Genomic DNA, 11208 nt, shown 5'->3' on the forward strand with positions numbered 1-11208 from the left:
ACACCACTCACAGATGTTTCTTCGAGGGTTGGGGTTAGGATATACAGTATATTATGTATGTAAAAAAAGAAAAGAAAAGTTAAATTCAACTCATCTATATTGTGGCCCTGAGAGCTCAATTAATTTGTGTATATAAGAAAACATGTGCAAAGACACAAACACGCTCCAAATTTAGAGAATTTCTTCATCAGTTTAATGGCACATTGGAAAACTCAAAACAGAACGGAAGTATTTCTGTCTGTGTTTTTTAAGTTGCAGTGTATTGAGCTGTCAGAGCTGCCTTAGATCTAAGCTTTATAAAGAGATATATTTATTTCCTAAACAGACCATGTAGCAGTTTTGAATCCATATCATTATTCACTCAGGATGTTAGGTCTTGATGTCTGGTCACCTACCATGATCTGTGTCGTCTCCTCCGTCCTCTTTGATCCTAACTGTGATCATTGTGCCATTTCCTGAGATTTCAGAAAGAACTGGTACCTCTGTAGTCACTGTACAGATGTATCTCCCAGAGTCTTTTGGTGTGATATTGACAATGGTCCAATTTAAACAGAAATGTGATTCTTGAGTCTGATCGATGAACTCAGACTTAATTTCTCTTTGATTATTCCACCAGGTGATTCTTATTCTTGCATATTTCCCTGTGAAGCAGCAGCTGATGGTGACATTGTCCCCCTCCATGACAGAAACATCAGGACTCTGGGTCACAGTCGACATGTCTGTAGATGAAACACCTGTAAAGAGACAGAGTCAACAATTATTTCAAGGCCCATAATAAGACTGTGAACTGGATCATGTCTTTGTCAGTGAAACTAATGCTTTGAAATGTGCCGCGCACAAACACACTGATAAAAAACTTAAACTTGAACCTTTGGTACCACAACTCACATCACAACTCTGACCCTCTGTGTTGTTAGAGGTTCTACAGTACTTACTCCATGATGAGATGCAGAGAGAGGCCAGCAGCAGACCGCTCAGTAGGAGCTTCATCTTCACACTGCTTCACGTCCGACTTCACACAACCTACCATGAGGTTCTCGCCCACACACTAAAGAAACACAGTGGACATCACCCTTTTTCCACGGTTAGAGAGAAGTGTGAAAACCACAGCTCATACACCTTCCTTCTATTGACGCAGCAGGTTACCATGGAAATAGATGCTGAGGAGAAAATTAATCTTTATTTCAGTTAAAGCTTATTGATCATATCTGAATGAATGATGATGGGAAAGTTTTATTTATCTTATTCATCTGCTTCACTTGATGGTCACCTGGTTGTTAACTTAGAAACTCTGATGTTAGACTGATGTATGTTGTATGTTATCTACAGCTTTTTTTTTTGTTAAGACAAACAGCTTGCTGCGGCGGGAAACCAAACGGATGAGAATGAATCAGATTTATAAGATAACTGCACCTTAGAAATAGTGACTACTTCCTTGTTTGAGACAGAAAATGTATAAAGCTTTAACTGTCGTGTCACTTTGTAGAAATAAGTTTCTCCACCTGCATCAGGTTGTGTTTTTTTCTTATGTCTACTTAATGTGGCTGCATGCTTTGTTGTGGACTGTCAGTGTGATGGCAGAGAACAACAGGAAGACACTAACCACTGAATAATCTGATGTCGTCAAAGCCAATTCTGCCAGTAGCCGTTCAGTGGTCATGAGCTCTGCTTGGTTGTAGCATGCAGTGTCTAATCTCAAATGATGTGAAACGTGCAGATCTGCACATCAATATGAGACAACACAGAAAGAGTCAGACTGATCTTCTTTTCGCACTCTTCACCACTCAGAATCATCATTATTCTTACTGTAGGAGCATATCTGCCTTATAGGACAGTGGAGATGTGACAGGAGACACTGAGGGAATGGGGGAACAGCCACACAGTTAATGATCGTTCCATTGGGGAGTTGAGCTGGTGATCACAGCCAATGTGGGACGTGCTCTCTAACCTCTCACTGACCAGAGCTCCCCATTCAAACTGAGATGAGATGAGAATATTATTTATTTTTTATTTTTGATAACTCTCCTTCTCTTGCCTCATAGTAAGAAGGTTCTGGATTGATTCCCAGGCCTGGGGCCATGTGTCTGTGTGGGCTCTCTCTGGGATCTCTGACTTCCACCCACAGCCCAAGACTGACAATATAGAGTTGCCAGTATTGTGCATGTCAACTCTAAATTGCCCATAGTGTGTGTCTGTGCAGTATGGACAGTGGATTGATGAAACCATGATTTTTTTCTGGGTGAACCTTGGGTCCTGTTGGGTCCTTCAAGAAATTCAAGAAATGTATTTTGCCATTTTGTGCACAGCAAGCTGGGTACAATAGGAATTCTTGTGCGGAGTTCCCCCCAGGTCAGACTTACAGTAAAAGATTATGAAAAAGTAGACAAAAAAAAAAGACAAAAGTAAATAAGGAAAACATTACAAACAATTCAACAAATAGCCTATAAATAACATTAAAGGACAAAAAACACAATTAAATAAGTAAATCTTCCATATTGTAAAGTGCAGGAGTGATGTCAGTGCTGTCAGTGGTGTATCAGTTGTGTTTATTTAATATTTGCCATGAGTCTGACTGTGGCTGGGAAAAAAGCTATTCTAGAAGTGTGTTCAGTGTGTGATTATACTGTCTGCTCGGTTGTGTCTGAGATTGTATGTTGATTGTTTGTGTCTGAGTAGAATAGAGGATGAGCAGGGTGGGAAGTGTCTTGATTTTCTCTGCTTTTTTCCTGCAGCGCTGAGAGTAGAGATTGTCCATGGATGGAAGTTTAGTCCCAATAGCTCTCTCTGCAGTCTTGATGACTCTCTGGAGAGCTCTTCTCTCTGCCTGTGTGGTGTTGCCGTACTATACGACGCTGATGCCTGTAATGAGAATGCTCTCTATTAGTCTGACAGCTCAGCCCCACCTTCCTGAGCTGGGCCTTTTTCACTGTGTTAGCAGTGTGTGTTGTCCAGCTCAGGTTTGGGTGAACTTTGGGTCCATGCGGCTTCCTGACCCAAGGTTCACCCAGAAAATCATGGTTTGGGGTTACATCCAGTATGGGGGTGTGCAAGAGTTCTGCAGAGTGGATGGCAACATCAACAGCCTGAAGTATCAACAAGTTCTTGCCTCCCATTACATTCCAAACCACAAGAGGGTTCAAATTCTGCAGCAGGATGGCGCTCCTTCTCATACTTGAGTCTCCACATCAAAGTTCCTGAAGGTAAAGGAGGTCAAGGTGCTCCAGGATTGGCCAGCCCAGTCACCAGACATGAACGATGATTATTGCATGTCATGGGGTAAGAGAAAGGAGGAGGCTTGAAAGGTGAAACCAAAGAATCCTGATGAACTCTGGGAGTCCTGCAAGACTGCTTTCTTTGCCATTCCAGATAACTTTATCAATAAGTTATTTGAGTGATTGTCAAACTGTATGGAAGCAGTCCTCCAAGCTCATACATGATATTTTTTTATTTTTTTTTACAATGCAATACCAGAGTTCACCACAGGGTGTCACCTCCTCAGCTACATGTTGCTTCACTTCTACTATGTACTCCTTCTGCCTGTGTATAAATAGTCAATGTTGTACAGTGATGGCTCATGGGAGTCATACATGATAAAATAACTTGATGTTATTTTATCAAGTTTGTGTAGTCAAAACAAAGTATATGAATAATTTCGACATTATTTTTGTATCGGACAATACTTTTGTCCAACAAAATCTGACCTTTCTGTCCTAATTCAATGATAAAACTCAATGAATGATATAAAACTTTATTTTGGTGAAATAAAAATATTCTAGAGGGCTTTGCCTTTAATACGAGCCATTTCTAATTCCAATTGATCGCCTACAAATCAAGTTATTATTTGTTCTTCCTACAATATGAATAAGCGACAAGACTATATGTATATGTGCTATTTGATTATCAAACAGGAATCAAAGCCTCAGTCCACAGAGAAATGCACACAGCTGCTGCAAATGAGTTTTCAGGGTTTCCTTGACTTTGTGCAGTCACCACTCTCATGCTCAGTCTTTCTGAGAGTCTCCTCTCTCTGACCTTTTGTGGTTCTCAAAACCACAAATGTATCTTCCTATGGATCAACACTTCAAATAAAATGAGTTGAGAGTAATTCTTTGTATATAGCACACATGTGGACGGTGCAACTTGCTCCTACTTGAATGCATAGTCTGAGCTCTCCAGAAACTGTTCCTGTTGTGCTGCTAGTTTAGACTGTGTGCTCATGTGCATGCACATGCAGTCATATCAGTAATGTGAAAAGCTGCTCAGTTAAAGCTCCAAGTAGCAAAGCAACAGGCCCTCACACTCTCTCACGCTGTTCAGGTCTCACAGTATACCACTTACAGCCGTGCATCAGGCCTTAATGTGGTCTGCAGGGACCATGTGACAGCAAACAAATGTACTTTCATTTTCATATGCACTGCATTCACCAGGTAGAGGCAGAGCCATATCATAGGATGATGTCTGTCTTTGACTTTGGTTATGTTACACGCATCATTCCATCGCTGGATGTCTAGGTGGTGCTTAGATAACGACGTGGCTTACATAGATAACTGGACCTCCTTCTGGGGAAAGACTGGTCTGATTCGGAGAGATGGCGTCCATCCTACTCTGGATGGCGCATCCCTCCTATCTAGTAACATAGGGAACTTTATTAGCCGTGCTAATCCCTGACAAGCACCCAGAGTTCAGACCAGCAGGCAGAGCCGCAGTTTAACACGCCCCTCTGCTGGTTCCCTCTTGTTGTCACCCACCCAGCCTATAGAAACTGTGTCTGCCTCGAGGCTGTCTAAGCCTAAACCCCAATCTAGAGGAGTTGTTTATAGCAACTTAGTTAAAATCAAAACCACTGCTCCAGCAAGCCAACCTAATAGAACTATTAAATGTGGTTTGCTCAACATTCGTTCTCTCCCATCCAAGTCTCTCCTAGTGAATGACTTAATTACAAGTCACCATATTGACATATTAACACTAACTGAGACCTGGTTGCAGCAAGATGAATATGTTAGTTTGAATGAATCTACCCCTCCTAGTTACATTAACTGTCATGTGCCTCGTAACACAGGCCGAGGAGGAGGAGTGGCTGCTATTTATCAGTCAAATCTGATTATCAACCCTAGACATAATAGTTCATATAATACATTTGAAAGCCTTACTGTCAGCCTCTCTCACCCAGACTGGAAAGCAGAAAAACCACTCTTACTTGCTGTAGTGTATCGTCCTCCTGCACCTTATTCTGAGTTTCTAGAAGAATTCCCTGACTTTCTGTCAAATTTAGCAATGAGCTCAGACAAAGTCATTATAGTAGGTGACTTTAACATTCATGTGGACGTCGATGATGATTGTCTGGCTACTGCGTTCAAGTCACTTTTGGATTCAGTCGGCTTCTCTCAGAGGGTAAACAAACCCACTCACACTTTTAATCATATCCTTGACTTAGTACTTACTTATGGAATAGAAGCTGACCATGTCACAGTTCTTCCTCAGAACCCCGTCTTGTCTGACCATTCTTTAATAACATTTGAATTTACTTTAACAAATTATATCCTACCTGGGAAAAAATCCCGCTACAGTAGATGTCTATCTGACACTGCTGTTTCTAGATTTAAAGAGCTTATTCCAGCAGAGCTTGGTGCCACATCCTGTAACCATATTATGGGCAGTTATGCTGATTTCACCCCCACACAGGTGGACTATCTTGTGGATAGCACTGCAGCAGCACTCCTTGGGACACTTGATGCTGTAGCTCCCCTGAAAAAGAAAGTTATCAATCAGAAAAGAATAGCTCCCTGGTACAGCCCAAATCTGCGCGCTCTGAAACAGAAGACCAGACAGCTGGAAAGGAAAACACATTCCAGCCAACATGAGGAAGACCGTCAAGCCTGGAAGGATAGTTTATTAATATATAAAAAAGAACTCCGTAATGCTAGAAGCAATTACTATTCATCTTTAATAGAAAAGAATAAGAACAACCCCAGGTTCCTTTTCAACACTGTGGCCAGGCTAACCAAGAACCATAGTGTCGTTGAGCCATCCATCCCTCCAACTCTCAGCAGTAACGACTTCCTAACTTTCTTTACCGAAAAGATAGTTAATATTAGAACGAAAATTGCTAGTAATGGACCACAGATTACGGTACCTATAGAAGCACCTCCCAGACTTGGTACACACTTGGACAGCTTCTCTCCCATCGACCTGTCAGACTTAACTTCTGCAATTACTTCTTCCAAGTCAGCCACATGTCTGCTGGATCCAGTCCCGACAAGACTACTTAAGGATGTCTTTCCCTTAATTAACATTTCTTTTCTGAACCAAATCAATCTTTCCTTAGCCACAGGCTACGTGCCACAGGCCTTCAAGGTGGCTGTCATTAACCCTTTACTTAAAAAACCTTCTCTTGACCCAGATGTCCTCGCCAACTATCGGCCTATATCCAACCTTCCTTACATCTCTAAGATCCTTGAGAAGATCGTCCTGGAGCAGCTACATGAACATCTGCACAGCAACGAGCTCTTTGAAGCTTTCCAATCTGGATTCAGAGAACACCATAGCACTGAAACAGCACTTGTCAAAGTCTCTAATGATCTTCTTATAGCTTCAGACAGAGGTCTCGTCTCTGTTCTTGTACTTTTGGACCTCAGTGCTGCATTCGACACCATCGACCACAGCATCCTGCTGCAGAGACTAGATCATGAAATAGGGATTAAAGGGCCCGCCCTGAAATGGTTTAAGTCATACTTATCTGACAGGTTTCAATTTGTTAATGTTAATAACGACCATTCAGAGTATAGCAGAGTTACGCATGGTGTACCGCAGGGTTCAGTCTTAGGGCCAATCCTCTTCATTCTTTACATGCTCCCATTAGGTGGCATCATCCGGAAGCATTCAATCAATTTTCACTGTTATGCGGATGATACGCAACTCTACTTGTCCATGGAGCCAGATGACAGAAGCCGGCTCATCAATCTGCAAGACTGTCTGAAAGACATTAGATCCTGGATGTCCTCTAACTTCTTGCTACTGAATTCAGATAAAACTGAGGTCATTGTGTTTGGACCTAAACATCTCAGGGACACTCTCTCTAATCAGATCGCTACTCTAGATGGCATCACCCTGACCCCGAGTACAACCGCGCGGAACCTTGGAGTCATTTTTGACCAGGACCTTTCCTTCAGCTCCCACATAAAACATGTGACTAGGACCGCCTTCTTCCATCTGCGCAGTATCACTAAGATTAGGAATATTCTCTCCCAGAGTGATGCTGAGAAACTAGTGCATGCATTTATCACTTCTAGGCTAGACTACTGCAACTCTCTCCTGTCAGGATGTCCGAAAAACTCTCTAAAGAGTCTCCAGCTGGTCCAGAATGCCGCAGCGAGAGTTTTGACAGGAGTTAGGAAGAGAGAGCACATCTCTCCCACCTTAGCTTCTCTCCACTGGCTTCCTGTAGGATTTAGAATAGACTTCAAAATCCTTCTGCTGACTTACAAGGCTCTTAATGATAAAGCTCCATCCTATCTGAAAGAACTAATCATTCCTTACTGTCCTACCAGAGCACTCCGCTCCCAGAACGCAGGTCTGTTAGTGACTCCCAGTATCTCTAAAAACAGACTGGGAGGTAGAGCCTTCAGTTACCGGGCTCCTTTACTGTGGAACCAGCTCTCTCCATGGGTCAAAGAGGCAGACACTCTAACTACATTTAAGTCTAGACTTAAGACCTTCCTCTATGACAGGGCTTTTAGTTAGGGCTGGTTCAGGTAGCTCTGAACCATTTTATAGCTACGCTGCTATAGGCTTAGACTGCTGGGAACACATCTGGATACACAGAGCCCTCTCCTCTCCTCTCCTCTCCTCTCCTCTCCTCTCCTCTCCTCTCCTCTCCTCTCCTCTCCTCTCCTCTCCTCTCCTCTCCTCTCCTCTCCTCCCCTCCTCTCCTCTCCTCTCCTCAGTATATTTTTAAACTGTCATTTTCTGTTGTCATTTTCTGTTGTACTTTGTAGTTTGGCCTTGGTGTCTCGCACTCTCTCTCTGTGTTTCCGCAGATCCACCGGAGCTCCATCTCTCTGCACCAGCCGCCGCCTACATCGCCCCCCTCCCACCCCTTCCCCTGCCGTTAGACCGGCCTCCCCTCCCTTCCCATGGTCCAGTCTACCACCCAGTCCTCCCATCGAGCTGACCGGCTCTCCCTGCCCCCCCCCCTCCCCTCACTAGAGACTGCCTTCATCAACCCCTGCTAACATTTCCATATTCCGCACATTCTGTGACAAACTGTAAACTGTTTTCTTGTCTGTAACAACATCTATTGCACGTCTGTCCGTCCTGGGTGAGGGATCCCTCCTCTGTTGCTCACCCTGAGGTTTCTCCTGTTTTTCCCTGTTAAAAGGGTTTCCATGGAGTTTTTCCTCAGTCGATGTGAGGGTCTAAGGACAGAGGATGTTGTTACGATGCCATGTGAAGCCCTTTGAGACAAACTGTTTGTAAAAACGGGCTATACAAATAAAATTGCCTTGCCTTGCCTTGCCATGTGATGTACTACTGGAGAACTGGATTTCCAAAATGCAGTTATTCTAATTGTATTGTAGACTCTCTGCTCTCTGTCCACAGCCCTGTAGATGTCAGTCATCATCACACAAACCAGCACCAGTGGGTTTAAACTCACCAACAGTCCTGTTTTAACAGCTATAATCTCTTTTAATGAATTTATCTTTCATTAAGTTTCTGCACAGAATGTGCTAATGTCAAGTATGTGGTTTCAGAAAGTTTTTAATTTAACAGGGCTAAATTTCTTTTGTCACAGCAAGAAATGAATATGACCTTTTGACAGAAAAAATTCATAAGGGCTGAGATTAGGCAACGGAAATGATTTAATAATTTCTTTTAAGTGCGTCACTGCACAGGGAAAATGTCAAAACCCTCCTCCTACTGCTTTCCTGTGTGCTCTGTCAGTCAGGCTCCATCTGATGTGCCCTTTCACTGGAACACTACCCACATTGTGTCAAGATGAGAAATGTCCATCTCTACATGATATGATGGTATATCAGAGCCAGGTCAAGCCTTTATGGGCCTCCTGGAGGACCTAGAAGACACCGTGGTTGGTTCCTCTGCCACTGTTTCTAAAGAAGTCAAGGTCAGTAACAGTAACACCCAAGACACAGGAGACTCACTATGGTTGTTGGGACATCTGGACAAGGAAGGATTCAGTGAGCGGTTGGTCCAGCAGTCTCTGCAGGGACTCAGTGTCCCACTATCCTATCAGAGCAGCCCAGAGAGAATTGTCAAATGTTTGCAGGCATCCAGGCCAATCTGCTGGGTCAGCTCAGAAGAAGAAGAGACCTGGATGGAGACAGACAGCACAACTGGGAAGTCTTGCCTCTCATTGGAATGAGCATCATCTTGGTCATCCAAATAATGGGGATCTGTGGTACAGCTTGTAGCATTAAGACCTGTTGGGGTCATCCATTAGCTAAACTGTCTAACTTTTACTGCAGTGTTTTTAAAGGGGAACTATGTAAGTCCGGTCTCTTCTCCTCTGTTCTGCTAACCCTCTACTCGGCCATGTGCATTTGTTTTCAACAAAACTGGTGAGAAACAAGGTTGGTTTTCAGTCAAGAGACGCCAGGTGGAGGGCAGAGAGCCTCCATTCTCCCTGTAACAAGTAACAGTTACAGGTAATTCATTAAAACACAATTAGGCTACTCCAAAGCTGTTTAATTAAGGTAATGTAGCATAGTTAAGCTAAAAATCCAGCAAAGTTCCTCTTTCACAATTACGACCTTCTGCTTCTTCAGATATCACAGTGATCAAAGCATTCACCTGGCCCTGTGAAATTTAAAAAGGTGGCACTGAATCCATTCATTGAAAAGATCAGGACATCTAAAGATATTTACAGTACAAAATGATAAAGGAATACCACTAAGGTTAAAGTTGGTTGAGAACTCAGTTTTGAAGCATTGACACCCTCTTGTTATCTCCATTGCACGTTTCCATGCCTATTACTTTGACTCTAGTGCCAAAAATTCCACTTGTCACTGACTGTTCTGGAAATAGTTTCACCACAACTGAAACTTAGCTGTTCTGCATTCACTGCACCTGCACAATACCCACATACTGTATAATTCACCTGTGTCAAATCAACAGCAGTGTGGTGCAGCATATTTTCACCACAATCAATCAAAACAGCTGTTCATGCTCATGTGTTATTGTGTAGTGTCAATACTGAACTACATGGCTTGATCTTGATCGTACCACTAGGATGATCACCCAGCTTTATTAATTCATTAAATTCATAGAAACACACTGACAAAGTTACAGTACACACTGGAAGCTATACTGACCGCAGTACCTAAATAGTACCAGCAGAGGACACACAGCACCACTGTTTCACCAGCAGTGTCAGGAAACTGACCTGAAACTGGAGAATCAATGTCTCTTTCATTTCTTACATAACAGCTCATGGTGAAATGTGCAGTCACACCAGGCTGTTTGATGGTCCCATTCAGCTCTTCATGTTCTTTATAAAGTTTTTTTTAAATTCATTTGGCGTGGTAGCACCACCATAAGGAATAACGATAAAACCATAGAGGTGGAAGCCTTCACTGGAGACTTGAGAATTGGGTTTAACCTAAAAGAGGAAATAGACCACACTCACACAATTATTTCCTTATTTCAGATTACATTAATAATAGGCTGAAATGTGTAGGCTACTAAATGTCCTCTTACATGGTACAGTATCTCACACCTGTTACCATGTCTTTGTGGTCTGGAGCTCTTTTGTTGAAGCAAAGGTTACCAGGCAACTCAGCTGAAGGCCACTTATAATACATGTCAACTGGTCTGACCTACTGTAATGTCATTGAAAATCTACTTGAAGACTTCCACATGGCTGTTGCTTTTTAGAAATTAGAGATTACATTTGGGGAATTGGAGGTTAGTGGGGGGGGGAGTCCAAATCCAGAGGCTCATTATCACCCCTGACAAGTGAATCCGACCATCACTCATATGTAGCTGATAAACCAATTGAATTCACATAAGTAGTGCTCTCACATATTAAAGGGATAGTAGCATTTTTTTTAAAGTGGGGTTGTATGATCTACAAATAGCCCCTAAGTAGCCTACTTTAATTGCAGTAGAAGACTCTCTGCACTCCTCCCGTTAGCAACGCCAGCCCATAGCCCTGCCCAGAGATTTACAACATACAGTGTCTTGAACAGACCC

The sequence above is a fragment of the Trachurus trachurus genome (assembly GCF_905171665.1).
Source record: "Trachurus trachurus genome assembly, chromosome: 18".
NCBI classification, from domain to species: Eukaryota; Metazoa; Chordata; class Actinopteri; order Carangiformes; family Carangidae; genus Trachurus; species Trachurus trachurus.